The sequence below is a fragment of the Capricornis sumatraensis genome, chromosome 8 (assembly GCF_032405125.1).
Source record: "Capricornis sumatraensis isolate serow.1 chromosome 8, serow.2, whole genome shotgun sequence".
NCBI lineage: Eukaryota > Metazoa > Chordata > Mammalia > Artiodactyla > Bovidae > Capricornis > Capricornis sumatraensis.
Window position 1 is genome coordinate 96,263,607 of NC_091076.1, and position 20,285 is coordinate 96,283,891.

Below are 20,285 nucleotides of genomic sequence, written 5' to 3' on the forward strand. Positions count from 1 at the left end.
ATGACAACCAAAAATGCCTTGAGACATGCCAAATGTCCCCAAGGGGGCAAAATCACACCCCCCAATTGAGAGCCATTCTCTAGAGATAGATTTTGTATCTACAGATGTATATACATACATATATATTTCTAAACATAGATTTCCAGAAATCATACATATCTGGCTGCTTCAAATAGTGCAAGTCACAAACTAACTCCACACCTACAAACGAAAGGCACACCTTACTCCCTTGTAAATCCCCACGACAGGACTCTGGTTACACAAGAATAAATTGGCAGCATCCACCTTGCAACAATGCTGATTAGCTGCCAAGGCCCAGAGGGAAGGGTCTGGACATTTGGGTGGCCAACAACCGCACTTGCACTAAAAACAGAAGCAAAAATCAGATGGGGAAGAAAAACCTGCCCATAATGTGGCTTCTACTAACCCGTTCCATCATTACCTCATTACTCTGTACAAAGAGAAAAAAGACACAGGAAGGATGGTTAGAGAAGGGTGTGTGAAGTCATCAAAATTTAAGCTGAAGCTTGAAAATTAGCTAAAATTTCATTATGTAAAAGGCTGAGGCAAAAGAAGGTAATGGGGCATTCCAGTGAGAGGAAAAGCGGACATCCTGGAGGTTAGACAAGATGATCAACTTGTTTGACTTATAAAGCATATTTTAACAAGAGGAAACACTAAAGAAAAAGGTGAAAATGCAGTCTGAAGCCATATCATTAATGGACAACCTTCAAAAGCCAGTTTTTAGTCAGACTTAAAAGCAGCAGAAAATCATTAAAGGTTCTTCATATATGGAGTGACACGTGAGAACTGTGCTTCAGAGAACAGTTGTATGGGATGGATTAAAAGAAAGTAAAAAGTCAAAGGCCAATGAAGAAGCTACTGCAATAATCTAGACAGGATACAACAAGAACTTACATCTAAGGCAGTCACCACCGCAGAAGTGTCAAAGTCTCCTCCAGGCTTCAGAAGCGCCTGAGGTCTGCAGAGAAGCCAAGTAACTGACACATAGGAAAGCTCTTAAGAAACGAGAAGGTTGTCATTTCCTTTATAATTTCACCTTCTTTAAGATAAAATCCTCCCAGTTATTTCTCATAAAGCTGTTCAGGTTGGGAGGCACGGAGAATCGTTTAGGTTTGGTATATCTTCTCCATTCCTAACAGTACCAATCCAAACCCAGCTGGCGTGCATCAGCTCACACCTAAATGATCCTAACAGCTTCCTGACTGAAGTCTCAGTCCTCTAATCCAGCAGTCCCCAACCTGCTGGTCAACCAGAACTGATTTTGTGGAAGACAATTTTTCCACGGACCAGGCGTGGGGGGAGGGGATGGTTTCGCTATAATTCAAGCACATTATTTGTGCACTTTATTTGTGATCTAAGGCTGCCACTGATCTGGCAGGAGCACAGCCCGGAGGTAGGGGCTCCCTCGTCTAATCCATTCCATACCTTTTTATCACTTCACTTCTCTACTCAAGAATAGCTCCTAGTACATTTCTCATGAGTCCAAATTCTCCAAGGTTAAACTTAACATCGAAACAAGTGCATCAACTGGTATGGACCTAGAAACCGCCCCCAGATTCAACTCATCATTTTTGCCTATGCTGTTGCCTCTAACTGCAGGCCCTTCTACCCTTTAAGCCCAAAACTTAATACTTCAATACACAACATCTCCACAAAAACTTTTCCACACTATTCAGACTCACTTAACTTTCTTCCTGCTTAAATTGTACAATGCATTTAAAGTCACCACTCAATTAAAATTATCTGAATGTTCCCCTAGTTGCCAATTTGTTAACTCTATTTCAAGACTGGGAAAGTCCCTTAATATCTTTCTTTGCATGCTCACTAACTTCACTGAGATAGAGTACTTAAGACATAGTAAGCACTGTGAGCACTCACTGACAGGCTCACAGTAGTCAAAAAGACCCAGAGGTAGGCTTTTCAAGCATAAGACTGTGCTAAGAAGAGAAAGATGAGCAAATACCAATCAAGAAACTGACACAACTGCAATAATAGGGAAGGATTTGGGAGCAGATCCACAGAACAACTTGAATGAAGCAGGTGGTTGGTACATGCACAGCTTCTTGAGAAAGAGAGGGAAAAAGCAGCTTTGTGATCAAGTACCAAAAGTTACATTATGGAACACACTGGAAAGATTTTCTTTTACAAATGTAGATTTGTTATAGAATACAAGAGGGAGTGGGAGGCAAATTTTTTTTCATAAAACAAAGAAATAAGGTGGCCCTCACCACCCCAGTTCCTAATACTTTCCTATGCCAACAGGGTAGGGCTTCTTAAGCTTTATTATTACTAAGGGAATCAGAGCTCTGGCTGGAGAATATTGTTATTATGACTGCTGTTCACTAACATTAATTGACCTTTTACGTTGTCAGTCTCTGTGCTACGTGTTTTACATATACATCCTCATTTAATTATCACAATAACAGTATGAGTATGTGCTCAGAAGTAGCATGCCCAAGACCACACCACTACTAAGCTACAGAAGAAGCATTCCAGTCCAAATCTCTAAGTGAAAAGTGAAAGTCACTCAGCCGCATCTGACTCTTTACAACTCCGTGACTATACATACAGTGCATGGAATTCTCTAGACCAGAATACTGGAGAGGGTAGCCGTTCCCTTCTCCAGGGGATCTTCCCAACACAGGGATCGAACCCAGGTCTCGCACATTGCAAGTGGATTCTTTACCAGCTCAGTCATCAGGGAAGCCCAAGAATACCCGAGTAGTTAGCCTATTCCTTCTCCAGCGGATCTTCCCGAGCCAGGAATCGAAGATCTCCTGCATTGCAGACCGACTCTTTACCATCTGAGCTACCAGGGAAGACCCATGCTTATTTTTTTTAGTTTATTTTTTTACTGAAGTAGAGTTATTACAATGTTGCATCGGTTTAGTTGCTAAATCATGTCCGACTTTTACAACCCCATGAACTGTAGCCTGTCAGGATCCTCTGTCCATGGGATTCCCCAGGCAAGAATACTGGAGTGGATTGCCATGCCCTCCTCCAGGGGATCTTCCCGACCCAGGAATTGAACCCAGGTCTACTGCACTGCAGGCAGACTCTTTACCAACTGAGCCACCAGGAAAGCCCAGTGCATTATTACCACACATAAGGCTAAGTTTAAACTGGAAGGGACTTAACTGCTAGACACAAGGATGTTAAATTTTAGTCTTTAGAGGAAACTCAATGAGAAATCCAAAAAACATTTTATTAAAATGCCAACAGCATTCAAAGCTCCACACCAAGTGTCTATGAGGATGACATGGACTGGTAAAGACACTCACTGTGATCAGGGAATCCTAAGGGGAGCCTCACACAGTTGTGAGAGCCGGGCCGTAAAGAAGGCAGAGAGCCAAAGAATTGATGCCTTCAAAATGTGGTGCTGAAGACTCCTGAGAGTCCCTTGGACTACAAGAAGATCAAACCAGTCAATCTTAAGGGACACCAACTCTGAATACTCCTTGGAAGGGCTGATGCTGAAGCTGAAGCTCCAGTATTAGGGTCACCTGAAGTGAACAGCCAACTCACTGGAAAAGTCCCTGATGCAATGGACATGAACAAGACGCAAACTTCAGGAGATGGTGAGGGACAGGGAGGCCTGGCATGCTGTAGTCCACGGGACCACAAAGAGTCAGACGGAAATTAGGTGTGAAGGTAAACCTGGATGACAAAGCACTGTGTTTTGCCTAAAGGGATCGGAGACACTTCCAGAAAGAGATGACATTCTGACTCAACACCACAGTTAAACAGTGAGGGTTCGATAAGATAGAATGATAACCAGTCACTCCATCCTTAATGCCACTGCCCGTACTTCAGAATCTCTTAGGCCTTACACTAACCAAGAACAGCAATATTCTCCCAACTGTTCTTTCTTCCTGTCTCAGCAAGCCTTCAACCTAGTGTCCACTACCAAAATGATTACTAAAAGAGGAGAAAAGAGGGGGGAAAAGAGAGGGAACATAAATTCAACCATGCTGTGCTCCTGCTTAAAATCCTTCCATGACACCAGGGTAAGGATGAACCCAAACTCCCACACAGCACTTATCTGCCCCCTTTCACACTCAGCCTCATCTTCCACCTGTCCTAAGCCTAGCCACCGCAATCTTATTTATACTTCCAGGTTCTCCCATGCCCTTGCACCTTTGCTTCTCAAATTTTAGCTCAAGATCGCATGCTCTTTAAAGTATTTCCCACTCATTCCAGGTAAGAGTTAGGGTCTCATTCCTCTCTAGGGTCTAATGAGCATTCACATGACATCCTGGTCATAATGGAAAATAAACACCCAATTTTGTCACCCTCACTGACTGTATATTTCTTAAAAGGAAACTTATGGTTTGTTTCCTTTTCCTTGAATCCGCCTGCAATGCAGGAGACCGCGATTTGATTCCTGAGTTGGGAAGATGCGCTGAAGAAGGGATATGCTACCCAATCAAGTCTTCTTGGGCTTCCCTTGTGGCTCAGCTGGTAAAGAATCCACCTGCAATGTGGGAGACCTGGGTTTGATCCCTGGGTTGGGAAGATCCCCTGGAGAAGAGAAAGGCTACCCACTCCAGTAATTCCATGGACTGCATAGTCCATGGGGTCACAAAGAGTCAGACATGACTGAGCAATTTTAACTTAATGGCTTGTTTTATTTGTAACTGTTACAGGTAGCACTACGCCTGACACACAGTGGACCAATATATATGTTAGTTAACTTGCGTATTCCACAGTGAATGCATCAGATGGAGATCCGTCATGAAGTTAACGGGGATGTCTGATCATAAAGTGCAAATCTAACAAGAAGCAGGAACCGACTGAATCTAGGACAGACTTTGTCTACCTCAAGTTCTGGTCATTTACACTGCCAAGCACATGCACTCAGACTGACAAACTTTTTAAGTATACTTTTAAACTATTAAATTTGGCCACATAAGCCTTTGAAGGCATTCTCAAAATTTTAAATGAAACTACTCAAACTTTTACCTAGTAACTGCACTTCTAGGAACCTACTCAACAGAAATATTCTCACAGATACCTAAGAATATATGCACAATTCTTTTACTGAAGAACTGTAATACAAAAAAAAAAAAAAGAGAGAGAGCAAACTTAAAAAGATACAATAGAATATTATGAAGTTATTAAAAAAAAACTTTATGTTGACGTGAAAAATCTGATATATAACTAAGTGGAAAAAAAAAAGACCAAGCTACAAAACAGGTAAGATCACATTTGTGTTTACTTATCACTGAATTCATTTCCTACCAGTCTAGCTCACAAAAGGCAAAGAAGGAAAAATGGACTTTTCTCTCATCTCTAACAACTCTAATAATACAAGCGTTTCTGAAAAAAAAAAACTAAAATCGAAGATTTCTCAAAGGGTCCAAGCAATTCAAAAGCAAATACATTCTTCTTAGGGTGTTGGGGTGAGGGGAAGGTCCCTGACCCAACTCCAGAGATCTCAGTGAAATCGACCCCTATCCCTTCAGAATACTGAATTAAAGATTAACTGAAAACACACACACACACAAACCCTGAAAAACAGCAATCCAGTATCTTTTAAAATATGGTAAGCTCTTCAAACATCCTCAGTGCTCCATGGTAACCTATGAACAGTTTAATGAAACTTTCCTGACAGTTCAACTTATCAGACCAGTATTTCTACAAAGCCTCTATGCTACCAAACAGCAAAAGCTAAACCAATTAGCTTTTCACCTCTATCCCTTCACACCCTCCAGTGGAGGTGCTAATAAGCAGTCACAAAGACCAAATAGCAAATGAAAGCCTAGATATCAGTTTTAGCAATTTTTCATTTAATACTCTAACAACAAAATTGTGATTCATCTTTTTTATTCAACACTTCCCCTCCAACTGAATTTAACCAGATCTGACCTTAAGCTGCTCCCTTTTTGCAAAGAAATTAAAAGGTGAGGGACTCCATTAAGTTTGATGCCACTTAAGCAACTTTTTCCAAACAAAGGCAGAATCTGCTGTACTTAAAATTCAGAGTGAGATCTCATTTGGGATTCCTGGTTCAAGTAACAAGAACCAGAGTTTCTGATAACATTTAGATAAAATTGCGCTGAATTTACCTCTGCCTTATACTTCCCTCACTCTTAAAGCTTGGGGAGAAATTGTAATTTTTAAAAAGTTAGAACTAGAGGGGGAAAAAGGGTAAGTTTACAATCAACAACAATAAAACACAAAGTTAAGTAATTCCGTGGGGGCTAGGGCCTTCCAATGTTAAAACTGTATAGAGCTAGCCGAAAAGCTTAGAAAAGCAAGCCTTACAGAAGGTAAGAACTAACATGTATTAAGCAGCTGTCAGTTCCCAGACACCACTACCCATGGGAAACAAGAATCTAAAAGGTGTCTACCTTGAAGGGCTTCTTGATGTAATGTTTAAAATCTTCATACACAATCTTTAAGTTTCTCTTTCAGACTGCTCAAGTTTGTTTCTTATCCATAAACATGAACTGCACTCTCTACTTTGAAGACAGTTTCCTCACACCCTCCATTTTTACTTTACCTTTACTTGATGAAAGACAACAAAAGCTTACCACGCAAACCAAAAAAACACATCTATTTCAGTCTTTTTGGAATCCAGGCTTTTTGATAAATCAAACCTATCGACTCATTTTCTCCTACACTTTACCCTACATCCTAAAAGACTGGCAACACACCATAACATGGGAACAAATGATAACTGAACTGGTAACAGTGACCCTTCCATCCATATATACTGATCTTTTCCTAAGACCCACAATTCTCTCCACAATATGCAAGTGACACCCAAAGACACCACTTTCTGTCTTCTTGTGGCCTTCAAATGCTGGTGACCTCTAACACAGTGGAATATTTGTCTTTTACATTCATACTGTCTTTTTTAACCATTACTGTGATTCACTGAGTTTTGATCTCACATTTCAAGGAATGGCAAGTACTGATAAGTCTCGCTTTGTGTCATGAATTATTACATTCTGGCAGGAATATTTCTATGCAACTTTTACTATGCCCAGAGGCTAACATGCAATTTATTTTGATGGAAACTACAATTTAAACACACATCTTCAGAAGCAACGTGAAGACTCAAAAACCAGTCTTAATACAGATTTCCAAGAAATAGTTAAAAGTCTTATTTTAGGGAAAGGACATGATCCAAGTACTCATTGCAGGCCAGGTGTTTGGGCCGTTTTATTTGAGACACCTGCACCTATACTTTTTCATAAAGTGATCAAGTAAAAGAGCCCTAATATAAAACATGCTTCCAGAGACCTAGAACTGTCTAAACAAAAGGCAAAAACTTACTTAAAATAGAAAAAGAAGGCAAAAAAAAAGTGCTTTAAAACTAACAAAACCACTCAATAGTAAGATTTGCTCTGGCCCCATCAACTGAAGATGAACCACACACTCAGTCTGCACGAGTCCTTCCTTTCCAAATTCAAGGCAATGGAAAGATGCTGAAGGTTAAAAAAAAAAAAGAAAATAACAATTTTTTTTCAAAAAAAAAAAAAATTCCCTCTCTCTCCAGGAAGGAAATCACTTAATTTCTGTATCTAATGACTTCACCAAGAAGAAAAATAATAACCCCTACTGAACGCCCCTCTCAAATATAAGAGGAATAAGCATTACTCTTTAAACACACGATTTTCAATGATTATTTTGAAAACTGAATATGGATTAGTATGTTTCTTCACAGAATTTTAAAAATTGCTTTTCTAGTACTACAACACAGTAACTAAGCTTTACTCAGAAAAGTTCCTTTAACTAGAACCACTCAATACTAAAGTAACTTCTCAAATCAGCTTCATCAACCTAAAATGGCCCCATGTTTAAAGATTACATGAGTTAGGTTGTATCAAACAGAACAAATCTATCAGCTGTAATTCACTTGAAAATACAATTAAAATCTGTGGTCAGTCTATAAAATCCAGAGGAGGTACAGACACTGGCTACAATGTAGCATGACTAGAAATGGAAGGGTACTGGCAGTGTCTGAAGAAGAAAAAAAAGAGTTGTTTTCCTTTCTTTTCACCTTGATAAAAGTTCAAAAGTGAACTAAGGTATACTCATTTTCTAGCTTCCAGAATTTTCCTCAACAGGATAATGATAAGTCATCTAACAATGAAAGTGTGCTCTGCAGGTTTAACCATAGAAACAACATGTGTAGGCAGGAAGAAAATCATACAAAGATTGAACATCTCACCTGCTGTAAAGCACAAAACTCAAATGCTAAAATTCTGAATAAGGCTTTCAGGAAAGATGCCGGAACACTTCTAAACACTTCACTTAAATGGATTCACAAAGGTGAAAGGGCCAAAAACCCCACCATACCTCAAGACTCTCCCAATACTTAACTGATCACTCTTTTAACTGCCCACAGACATAAACTAAAAGTACTTATTAAGTATATACTTAAATACGGCAGTCCTCAAGAGACCAATCATTTTCACCATAATACGGACAGTAAGAATCTTTGTCACATCTGTTTCCCTCCAAGTGGTGCACACTTGAAAATTAAAAACTGAACCACCTCAAATCATGAGATCGCTAACAAATATATCAAATATGCTAAAGGTCAAAGGAATTGCAGACTTTGTTGGATAAACCTAGAGGAAATCAAAATCAGAATTCCATGACTGAGGACAGTTATCTCACATTTATAATACATTTTTAAAATTCCCAAGGGATGAGCATTTTTACCTTGCCTTATTTTTAGGACTACACATCACACTGCACATATCACATGACATGATGTAACTGTCAGGGAAGAAAATGGCCCAAAACCATAAAATATATACATGCTAGAGGAGACCAATAAGTGTACACTTAAGACCCACTACATTTCATATTTAGTTTTTGAAATGTTTTTAAATTCAGGACAGATCTTTTTTTCAAATTGAGAAAGTGGTTAGTAACCTCTGTAGAGACAACAGAGAAATGTATTTGGTATTTTATATAACAGGAATTTACCCAACTACTAGGAAAACTGACACGAAAAAACATAATAGAACATTCTTCTAAATCTATAGATTAACACTAAAAATACTCCGCAACAGAAACGTAATGAAATATCTTTAGTTAGAAAACAAATTATTACTCAGAAGTGTTCACTATCGTTATAAGAAAAGAAAAATAGCTTTTAATGACACGCCTGTAGACAACTGAAAATTTCTAAATTGGTCAGACAGTACACTAGAAAAGGAACCAAGTATAGCCTAAAGAAGGGGGGAGGGGAAACACACCCACTTAAACCCTTGTAAATAGTGGTTACTTTAAATGACCCAAAAAGCAGGGAAAATACTACAGGCTATTCTGAGCGATGGAAAACATATTCCAATGTTCTACTTTTCATACTTGAAAGTGCTTTAGAAACGAAAAGTTCAGTAACAATGTATAACTATATCATGATTATGCAAGGCAAAGATTATGTAATTTTATCGTTTATTTTAAATGTTATCCAACTGTAAAACTGAAAAAACTAAAACGTTTCGATCTTTCTAATGGGGAGGGGGCAGGTTCTTCTGGGATACAATTTAAAAATATAAACACAGACCACAAAACAAACAAAAAAACACAATGACTGCTAGCCACGTGACAAAGGAGATGGCAACACCAGGATTGTGAATGGAGGTGAGGAAGGCGAGGCAGGACTAGGAAGGTTTCTCGGAACTTTGAGGACCTCAGGATTTGAGTCTCCCGACCCTTAACCTTACCAAACTTTAGCCCGACTAGTTGTATTGTTAACGCTCTCAAGTAGTTTATTAATAGGTCACGAAAACTGCTCCAGTGACCTCCAGAATAAAGGGGGGGAAAAACCGAGGAGGAGGAAAGAGAGCAATTTAAAGTGGCGCCATCATGTCACCCCTTCTCCCCTGAGGCAATCAATAAGCAATAGTTAAGTAACGTGTTTCTCCAAAAAACCACACTGGGATCCCGACAACGGAAAACAATAGAATTTTTAAGTAAAACATGCGGGTAGGGCTGGTTATCCTATGGAAAACAATCAAACTATTTGCTGAGAATCAAAAGACCGTAAGCCGGAAAACAGGCCCCCCAAACTCACTTAAAAGCAAATAACTGTCTCTTCCTCTTTAGTTTAAAAAAAAAAAAAAAAGTCCGCCTGAAGGAGTCTAGATCGGAAAACGTAAGTGACCTCAATTTACAGGCAACAAAAACAATAAATAAATGAAACAAATAACCATTCCACTAAACAATCAGAGTTGTGATACACACCGTGAAAGGCGCAAGATGTGTGTTTCGATCAGAGAAAGGCCTTTTGCAGTCAAGAGAAGTTCAAGGCGAGACCGAGAGTTTGTTTTTTTTGTTGTTGTTTTTTTTTTAACCGGAATAAATCGTGTTCTTAAGACCGCATTTTTAAATAGAACGCCAAAGGAAAAGCTGGCGAACGAGGCGGCAGCTGGTGGGGAAGGGCCCCCGCACACCCCCGCCCTTGGGGCGACTCCCAGCCCCGGACCCGCAGCGGGGAAGCCCGGAGAGGCCATTTAAAGTTCCGGGGATTTTTCCTGCCCTGCCCTGCCTTTCCAGTTACAACTAACAAAGAGAGGGAGAAATGGGAGCCACAGGGAGAGCGAGGAGAAGGAGAAAGGGCAGCGGGAGGAGGAGGAGGAGAGGAGCAGCAGCACCAGCACCTACCACGTGATGGAAGAGCGTTGCCCGGGCGGATTCAGCCCCACAAAATGGGCGCAGTTTGCAAACAGCCCCCGGCCTGGGCGCCGAGGGCCGGCGGCGGGCGGGGGCGCGCGGCGGCGGCTCCGGCCGGGGCCCGCCGCTCTCCTCCCCCCCGGCGCCCGGAGCCGCCCTGACTTTCCGGGCGGGGGGGCGAGGCGGAGGGGGAGGGGAAGGCGGCGGCGGGGAGCGGCCGCTTTTTCTTCTCTTTCGGGCCCTTTCTCCGGCCTTCCTCGGCTCCGGCGGGGCCTGGGCACGGCCGGGGACCACAGCCCGGCCGGGAGGACTGGCGGGCGGGGGCAAAGGGTGAAGCCGCCCCCCCGCCCCGCACAAACAAGCGCCGCCGTCTGCAGCCCGAGCCCGCACCCCGGCCGCCGCCCCCGGACGCCTCTTCCCGGCCGGGGAGCGCGCTCCGGCCGCCCCCCGCACCGCCGCGGCGAGACGAGTCGGCTTCGCTACGGTGCTCGGTTCTCCCGCCGGCTCGGCAAACGGTGGCGGCGGTGGCGGCGGCACTGGGAAAATGGCGGCCGAGCTTCTTTTCCCTCCCCCCCTTTAATCTGAAGCGGAGGGAGAATGGAGCGAGCGAGCGGGCGAGCGCCGGGGACACGGGGAGGAGGGACAGCAGCGCCTCCGCCGGCTGCGGCTGCGGCGGCGAAGGCCCGCTCCGCCCCGGCGCGCCGCCAGGGGGCGCCCGCCGCGCCGCCCCCGCGAGCCGCCAGGAGGCGCGGCCGCCGCCGCCTCAGTCATGGCTCCTCGCCGCGGCCGCTGTTTCTGCGCCTCCAGCTGCGGAGGCCGCGGCGCCGGGACCCCGCCGCTCCCAGACATGCGGCTGCGGCACGCGGCACTGCGGCAGGCGGGAGCGGGCCTTCGCTCTGGCCGGGGTGAGGCTAACCTGAGGCACTGATGCCGTCACATTCCCTCCGCGCTGGGGCTGGCGGGGCCGCGCGCCGGCTGAGGGGCAAGGAAGGCTGACGCGACAGAGCAAGAGGACGTGAGCCAAGAACTGTTTGTACTGAGTAGTAAATAGGCTCATGTCTTGGGCACCACACTATTTAGGGCTAAACGTGCGCTGAGCAGGGTGGGGAGCTCCCTGACTGGTGAAGCGCTTCCCGCCGCCCTTTGTCCTAGCAGTCTGCCTCCCTACACTGCAGCACGCCTGGGCACTAGCCCCGGCGCCGCGATCCGCAGCCGCCGGGGTTAAAAAAAAAAAAAAAAGCGCACGTTCTCATTGCGCAGGCGCGAGCTGGGGCCCGCGCCGGACCAGCCCGGGAAGGGCCAGCCCGGAGCGAGAAGGGGAAGTGATGGCCCACCAGCGCCGGGCCCGCTGGGAACTGTAGTTTTCGCTAAGAAGCACGCGTCTGGTTTTGGGTGTCATGGCTTGGCAGATTTACCAAGGCAGGCAAATGGCATTACACAATGAGTATTTATGCTTCCTGTCTCCACCAAAAGGAAGTTCAGTGCTATGCTAAAAGTTTAACAAAGAGCTCCATAGAGAAACCCAAATCTCAGAACAAAAAGCAAACTTCCACTTGGTTTAAAGTGGTGGCACTTTATAATTTCTCATGACCAGTTTGTCAGTACGGTATTTTAGTCCTTTTCCAAAATAGGGCCTTAAAATAACGGAACTTTTTCTAGATTAAAAAAATGTAGCAATACAATGCAAAGTGTCACATTTACACACACTATAAGCCACTACCCTTTAAAGAAAAAGTTGCCAGAAGATAAATCCAGTACTTACAGACTTAAAGGAACTCTGGTATTACTTTAAATGACAGAACAACAACAACAAAAATGTTTCCAACAATTAAATCGTCAAATGCAGCAGATGAGAAAGGTATGCTCTGCTACCAAAAAGGAAGATGAGAAATGCTCAGTACTGTTTTGTGGCTTACCAGAACCAATATCCGGTGGTATGTGTCACTTCTGTTAGTCAAAAAACAGCCTGATAGTTTATCCTCCCACAAAGTTACTCCAACACCAGCTCCTACAGCATCTACACCTAAATTTCCGTGAGTTCCAATCTGTACCCTTAAAATCACACTCAATCATAGTCATGGTTCTTAAATACCAAAAGAAAGTTACAGGGTCAAATTACACAAAGAATTTTTTTTAATGTATACATAGCTGTATATACCTCCGAAAGAGATCCTAGTGTTGTCTTTTTAATTTACAATCCCAGGAGGCGGAGAGGTGGGTTATTTTTTTTTTTAATGTATACACACATATCTCTGCATACATAGTAATTCCACAAAATACAGCAAAAGGTGTTAAACACAATTCTAAAACCAATAGATGGCGAACTAGAGCCCTAATCTGAGGATTCTGAAATCTAAATGAGCAAATGAAAAATACCAAATAAGGCATAGCCCTCTGCAGTGTATACTTAAATATTATGTTCAAGATACCCACCACAAAATCATATTACTGTTGCTTCCATTCTAAAAACTCAAGTATCAGATTTAATTAGGCCTCCAAATAACCAAGCTTATAAAATAGATTCTTTTTGATGATTAACAAAAAAGTGGGAAATGCTAATTTGTAAACATGCATTTTGGGTAAAAATAAATTCCCACTTTCCCCTTCTCTCATTGCTTAGCCCAAGAGTAAGCCTGTTTAAAGGTTTATGGCACTTAAGTCAGTCAGTTTTTTTACATTTTCTCAAATCAGATGTCTTTCCGCTCAGACACCAATTTTTACAAATAGGGAAATTCAAAGGCAAGCCACTACAGACAGAAAAATCTTAGATAAATATATATATTTTTTAATTTCCCCCCAAAACACAGTGGATGTCAAGACTGATTAAACACACACACATATTCTACTCATTTTTCAAATCATTCTTGAAATACTCATTGTGGTTGGCTCTCCTCCAATATCCACTCTATCTCAGTGAAATTAGTTTTAACCCATTCTCTTGGTTGGCAATGGGAAAGAAATGTAATCCTGGCCAATGGGACATGAGTGGAAGCCCACTGGAATACAGAATTGTGAGAAAAGCTGCTTCCATCCTAAAATGAGAGGAGGAAGACACAGCCCCTCTTCAGGTAATGCTGAACATGACACTTCAAACCACTCCAGTCACCTTACATCAAGCCTGAAGACGCCACCAACACCAAAGAGCGCAGAATGGAGAGTTGGCTAGAACCCTGGTTCTGGGTGAGAGCATTAAATGATTATATTGAACAATCCCGACATTTGCAAGACTACTGGACTTCCAGCTACATGAGACCAATGTAACAACAAACATATCACACCAATTTGCACTAGGTTGCCTATACCTAAAGTCAAAAACATAATTATAACTTTCTCATATTTTAGAGTATTTGTATTATAATACTTTATATTATATTTTACATAACTTCCCTCTTATATACAACTCCTTACCCATCCATTCTTTATCTATGTGTTATTTCTGCCGTGTAGAAAAGGACCATCCCTCCTCACCACCAATCCTTGTTTATTCCTCTCCTTCAATCCACCTCTAACTTATCTTCCCTTCAAGAAAACAGTAATAAAGGAATTCCCAGACTTCCCTGGTGGTCCAGTGGTTAAGAATCCACCCGCCAATACAGGGGACACAGGTTCAATCCCTGCTTTGCGGAAATTCCGTATGTCATCAAGCAACTAAGCACATGCACCACAACTACTGAAGCCCAAGTGCCCTAGAGCCTGTGCACCGCAAAAAGAGAAGCCACCGCGACAAGAAGCCCATGCGCCACACTGAAGAGCACCCCCCACGGGCCACAGTTAGAGAGCCCACGCACAGCAACGAAGGCCCAGCACAGCCAAAATTAAAATACACTGTTTTAAAATTCAGTATTTCAAATGGCAAACTAATGTCAAAGGACAAGGGATTATTTTGTTTTGTACTTAAAAAAAAAAAGCGGTTATTAAAATAATTCAGGAGGCAGTCCTTAACTAAAGCCTAAAATTTCTGTTATTTGCCATTGCATCCCAGGAACCTAGTCCAGATAATCAAAGAAATGAACATATCAAACTATTTAAAATATTAAAATTATATCATGAAAGAAACATCTTTAAACTGAAATTGGTGCATGCTCTCATGTTAATATTCAGCAAGCTAAATATTAAGTAGAAAGCCAGGTAAACTGAACCAAAACTGGGAAATTTTAAGAATTTTGGATATCAAAAGGAATTTGGAAGGCTATCTAATCTAGTTCAACCTCCAGATTTTATTATCAGAAAGCCAAGAAAAAATAGCAAGGAGACTGCCCAAAGCCAAAGCTGGAACACAGACTGGAAACCGTGTGTCAGCCTCCAATTCTCACTTTCCCCACCACATCACCTGCATTCCAGAATTATAGCTTCCCACCGGAAACATGCTACTCACCAACTGGCGAATAAGAAGTGCAAGCATGATGCAGGTAAACCTGAACAATGCTACCAGTTCAGTTTGACAAGTATCAAGATTTGGCCAAAGGTAAGTAAGAGAAAATCCTCACATTAATTACAACGACTATAGAGCTCAAAGATTGTTTTCATTAAATGAAGGTCTCAGCTAATCCAGAATATCATATACTCTTATGTACTCAGCCCAATAGCAACAAATTTGCAGTAAGATTAAGCAACTTAAGGCATTTGAAAAACCTGTCAGTGACAAAGTATTATAAGAATGCATGGTATTGCTTACTTTCAATCCCATCTAAAAACAAGATAATTTTCTTCCTCATAGTAAAGATACAGACTCTGGAATCTACACAAAGATATTATCTTACCATCTCACCACAGAAGTGATCCGATAACTCACTGAGAACAAATACTAATCATAGGCAGCCTCATGATTTAACCATTAGTAATGAGAACAGTGGCTTCCCTGGTGGCTCAGACAGTAAAGAGTCTGCCTACAGTGTGGGAGATGCAGGTTTGATCCCTGGGTCGATGCAGGGAAGATCCCCTGGAGAAGGAAATGGCAATCCACTCCAGTATTCTTGCCTGGAAAATTCCACGGATGGAGGAGCCCACCAGGTTACAGTCCATGGAGTTGGGAACAGTCCATGGAATGAGAACAGTAACTAAAGTTGCAGGTTAACCCTGAACACACTCCTAAATCAGGAAATAATTTATTGGGGGATATTGAGGAAGACAGTACTAAAATGCAAATGTATGCAACTGTATCACTTAAAAAAACAAGTCATGTTCTCCAAGGCCATCAGCTATGTTAAGACAACATCAAAGACGGATGGTTTTCTCCTCCGCAGTACCAGATTTCAAAGTGGCTACACAAACACCGATTTCTAATACATGCAGTCTAACCAGAACTTTACAAGAATATTTTAATAAAGTTTCTCAAGGAGTTAAACAAATTTTAAAAATTACTGATTAAATAAACTGATTAGTTAGGTAAATTTTACTTAATTCTAATTACTTGAACTTCAGGAGAGAACATTCTTAAATTCCCAAAGAATTAACCAAAGAAGTTTGTTGACCAAACATTAACAAAAGGAGTATTTTAACATACTAATTCTGCACATGAGCCAACATCAAATGAAGCAATTTGCCTAGAACCTAACACATTGTATCACATAATAAATGTCAGAACGTGCCCCAAAGTTACCAAGAGATTGCCTGGCTTCTTTTCCAAATGATTCATAAAGGTAAACATGCAGAACTTAAAAGGCAGCTGTGAGCAGCCAAGTTGTGGAGGGCCTGATACAAAGTCAGAAGGAGAAAAAAAATATTCAAAGAGAAAAGGGGCAACATATGTACAAGGCAAAAGACATTTTAAAAAAAAGTTTAAGTGAGTTGCTGAGTCTAAAGTTAGATGCAACTTCTGGAGTCCTGCTCTGCTGGCGCAGCAAACCTAGGGATTACGGAAACAGCACACCACACCTGTTCCCTCCAATAAAGAGGCACACCATTCTTGGAAAGAAACATTACTTTTTAATTCACTGATTCCTGGATGCCTGAACTGGGTTCTCAGGGACACTGCGGAGCCTACAGCTCTGGACTAGGAAGTAACTGAAGCCACTCAATAGGCAGGAGACATTGCTGGAGTGGTGATTTAATCAAAGACTGTAGTAAAATCAGATATATTCTTGTTAAAATAAACACAATTATATTTATAGAGTGAAATTCTCATTTTTTCAAGACAGAGAATGAGTCCTTCAGAGAGATGCCCTTTTTGTGACAAGCTGCTCTGGACAACCCCAGACCTTGAGAGTATTTTAGGAGAAGCACTGCTTTAGATCATTTATAGATAAATATGAATACCTGAATACAGTCCCCTTATACAGATGATGAAACCTGAAAACATCTAATGTAAAAACTGTTGTGGGTACAAAATTATAAATGAGACCATAAACTACTGAGAGAACATGACTGGAATTCAGGAAATGCTAAAGTCCCGGTTTTATCTCTGTCACTCATTTACTAAGAAATCATATATAATTTTCTTAACAGCAAACTTTTTCATTTCTGAATCAGACAAAAAGAACAAAATACTCAGTATTTTCAGCCACACTCCAAATTAATTCTCACAATCAAATTTAGAAACATTTATCTAACAAAATTTGTCTCAAATGATCTAGCTCTAACTTGAACCAGTAGAACAAAAAAATAAAATAACCTAACGAAACTATATCTTTTGTGGCACAAAGAAGAAAAAAATCCAGGACTTCCCTGGTGGCCCAGTGGATAACAGTTTGTGTTCCCAATGCAGGAGGCCTGGTTTCCAGCCCTGGTCATGGTACTAGATTCCATATGTCGTGACTAAAGATCAATGACCTGGCTCACTGCACTAAAACCCAGTGCAGCCAAATAAATAATTTTTTTTTTTTAAGAAGAAAAAAATCCTTCTGTGTAGAGGAGGGAAAAAGCTACTCACACGCCCTAGAATCTCTATGGCAACAATATCAAAATGTGATCTTGCTGGTAACATTTAGGCTAGGGCATTCAATTTTTATAACATGACAACAGTAACAGTTATATTCCTGCCCTGAATAACTTTCTTTGATTTTCAATAAAACTAGATATCCCCTTAAAGTCTTATTACTAATTACCAATCATTCATAAACATTTACTGAGTGTCTACTGGATGCTAAACACTGTAATACCTCTGGAAAAAAATACTAAGTCACCATCATAAGCTATGTGGTGGCCAAAAAGAAAAACAACCCTTCTATTCATTGATATTTTAAATAGTTAATAATTCAAAGCAAAGAAGTAGTAAGAGATCAACAAAATTTTAGTGCTTTATGCTTTCCATTCAACTCTCTTCTGGCTCTTTTGGGAAGCTTGTATAGACTCATCCAAGAAGGCTAAAATTAGGTGTTCTTTATGGCATAACTAGAATGAGGTAACAAAACAAGTACTCCAAAACAAAACTAAGAGAAGAGGTTAAGGGAACCAAGTAGGAGACAAAGATTTAAAGTGACAGACTTGCAATCTCTACCCTAAATATCTCAAGACAGGAAAAAGGTCAAGAAAAATGAAAAATTGTGATCTAGTCCAATTATAGTTAATTGTACATCTCCCTTTCATTCTCAAATATTTGGAATGCCCTATGGGAAGGCTTCTACGTATCTTGTAATTGCCACAAATAACTCATCATTTCTTAAACATTAGTGAGTATTATTATCTTCATTTAGTAATGAGGGAATTAGAATTTACTGTTGCTAAATGAATGTGCAAAATTAAGCCAAAACTGGACTTGTCTGGTGGTCCAGTAGTTAAAAATTCACCTGCCAATGAAGAAGACACAGGTTTGATCCCTGGTCCAGGAAGATTCCACATGCTGTGAAGCAACTAAGCCCATGAGCCATGCTACCGAAGCCCTTGCTTCCCAGTGCTCATGTTCCACAAGAGAAGCCACTCTCAATGAGAAGCCCAGAGCATAGCACCTAGAGAGTTGTTAAGACTAGAGAAAGTCCTCCCACAGCAATGAAGACCCATGTGAAAGTCAAAGTGAAAAGTCGCTCAGTCGTGTTCAACTCTTTGTGACTCCATGGACTATATATTCCACAGAATTTTCCAGGCCAGAATACTGGAGTGGGTAGCCTTTCCCTTCTCCAGGGGATCATTCCAACCCAGGAATCAAACCCAGGTCTCCCACACTACAGGAGGATTTTTTACCAGCTGAGCCACAAGGGAAGCCCAAGAATACTGGAATGGGTAGCCTAACCCTTCCCCAGGGGATCTTCCCGACCCAGGAATTGAACCGGGGCCTCCTGCATTGCAGGTGGATTCTTCACCAATTAAGCTACCAGGGAAGCCCCAGCAAAGACCCAGCACAGTCAAAATTTTAAAAATAAATAATTTTTTTAATTAAGGCAAAATTATTTCAAGATAAAGTCAAAACACATCTCAACTAGTTTAATATGGCGGTTATTATTACCCTGACACCAAAACCAGACAAAGATATCATTAAAAAAAAAACAAAAAACTATAGACCAATATCGTTTATGGACATAGATATAAATAAAACTCCTCAACAAAACACTAGCAAATGAATCCAGCAACATATAAAAAGTACTGTACACCTTTGCTAAGTGTGATTAATTCTAGGAATTCAAGATTGGTTTACTATCTGAAAATGAATATACTACAAAATCCAACACTCTTTCATGATAAAAACACACAGGAATTGAAGGAAACTTTCTTAACCTGAAAAAGTTATCTATGAAAAACCCACAGCCAATATCATATTTAATGGAGAAAGACTGAATATTTTCTCCCTAAAGTCAGGAACAAAACAAGGAATATCCGTTCTCACCACTTCTATTCAATATTGTACTAGAAATTCTAGCCAGGGCAATTAGGCAAGAAAAAGAAATTAGAAACTTTCGGGTTACAAAGAAAGAAGTAAAATACTTCTATCCATATATGACATAATCTTGTTTACAAAAAACCCCACAAATAAACTATTAGAGTTAAAAAACATATCCATCAATGTTACAGAATTCAAGATCACTATACAAATAAATATCAATTATATTTTGATACAATAGCAACAAACAATCTGAAATGAAATTAAGAAAACTCCATGTATAAAAGCATCAAAAAATATTTAGAAATAAATTTAACAGAAAAAGTATAAAACTTAAAATCTGAAAACTATAAAAATTATCTCAAGAAGTTAAGGAAGTACTAATTAAGTGGAAAGACATCCCATGTTCAGGGACCAGAAGATGTACCCTTGTTAAGATGACAATACTCCCTAAATTGATCTACAAATTCAATTCAATTCCAGAATATCTAAAACAATCTTGAAAAGGAAGAATAAAGTTGAAGGACTCACACTTCCTGATTTCAAAACCTAATTCAAAGCTATAGAAATCAAAACAGTGTGGTACTGGCATACGAACAGACATATAAATTAATGGAATGTAAACCAGAAATAAACCTTCACACTTACAGTCAACTATTTTTGACATGGGTGACAAAGCAATTCAGTGAGAGGCAGGGGAGGTAGAAGTTGAGGTTGGAGAGTCTTCTTAACAAAAGGTCCTGGGGCAACTGGATATTCACATGCAGAAGTTGGATCCTTATTTCACACAATACACAAAAATTAACTCAAAATGAATCACAGACTTAAATGTAAGAGTTAAAACCATAAAATTCCTAGGAAAAAGAAAAAG

At 40.8% G+C, this 20,285-nt stretch overlaps 1 protein-coding gene across 2 annotated transcripts in view; it reads right to left on the reverse strand.

Moving 5' to 3' along the window:
- KANSL1 (KAT8 regulatory NSL complex subunit 1) overlaps positions 1-10,691 on the reverse strand; it is a 140,264-nt gene extending 129,573 nt beyond the window's left edge. For both annotated transcript variants that reach the window (XM_068976047.1, XM_068976046.1), the window contains exon 1: positions 10,657-10,691. The gene's annotated coding sequence lies outside the window, so the exon portion shown is untranslated. The remainder of the gene's footprint in view (positions 1-10,656) is intronic.
- Positions 10,692-20,285: the final 9,594 nt, after the last annotated feature.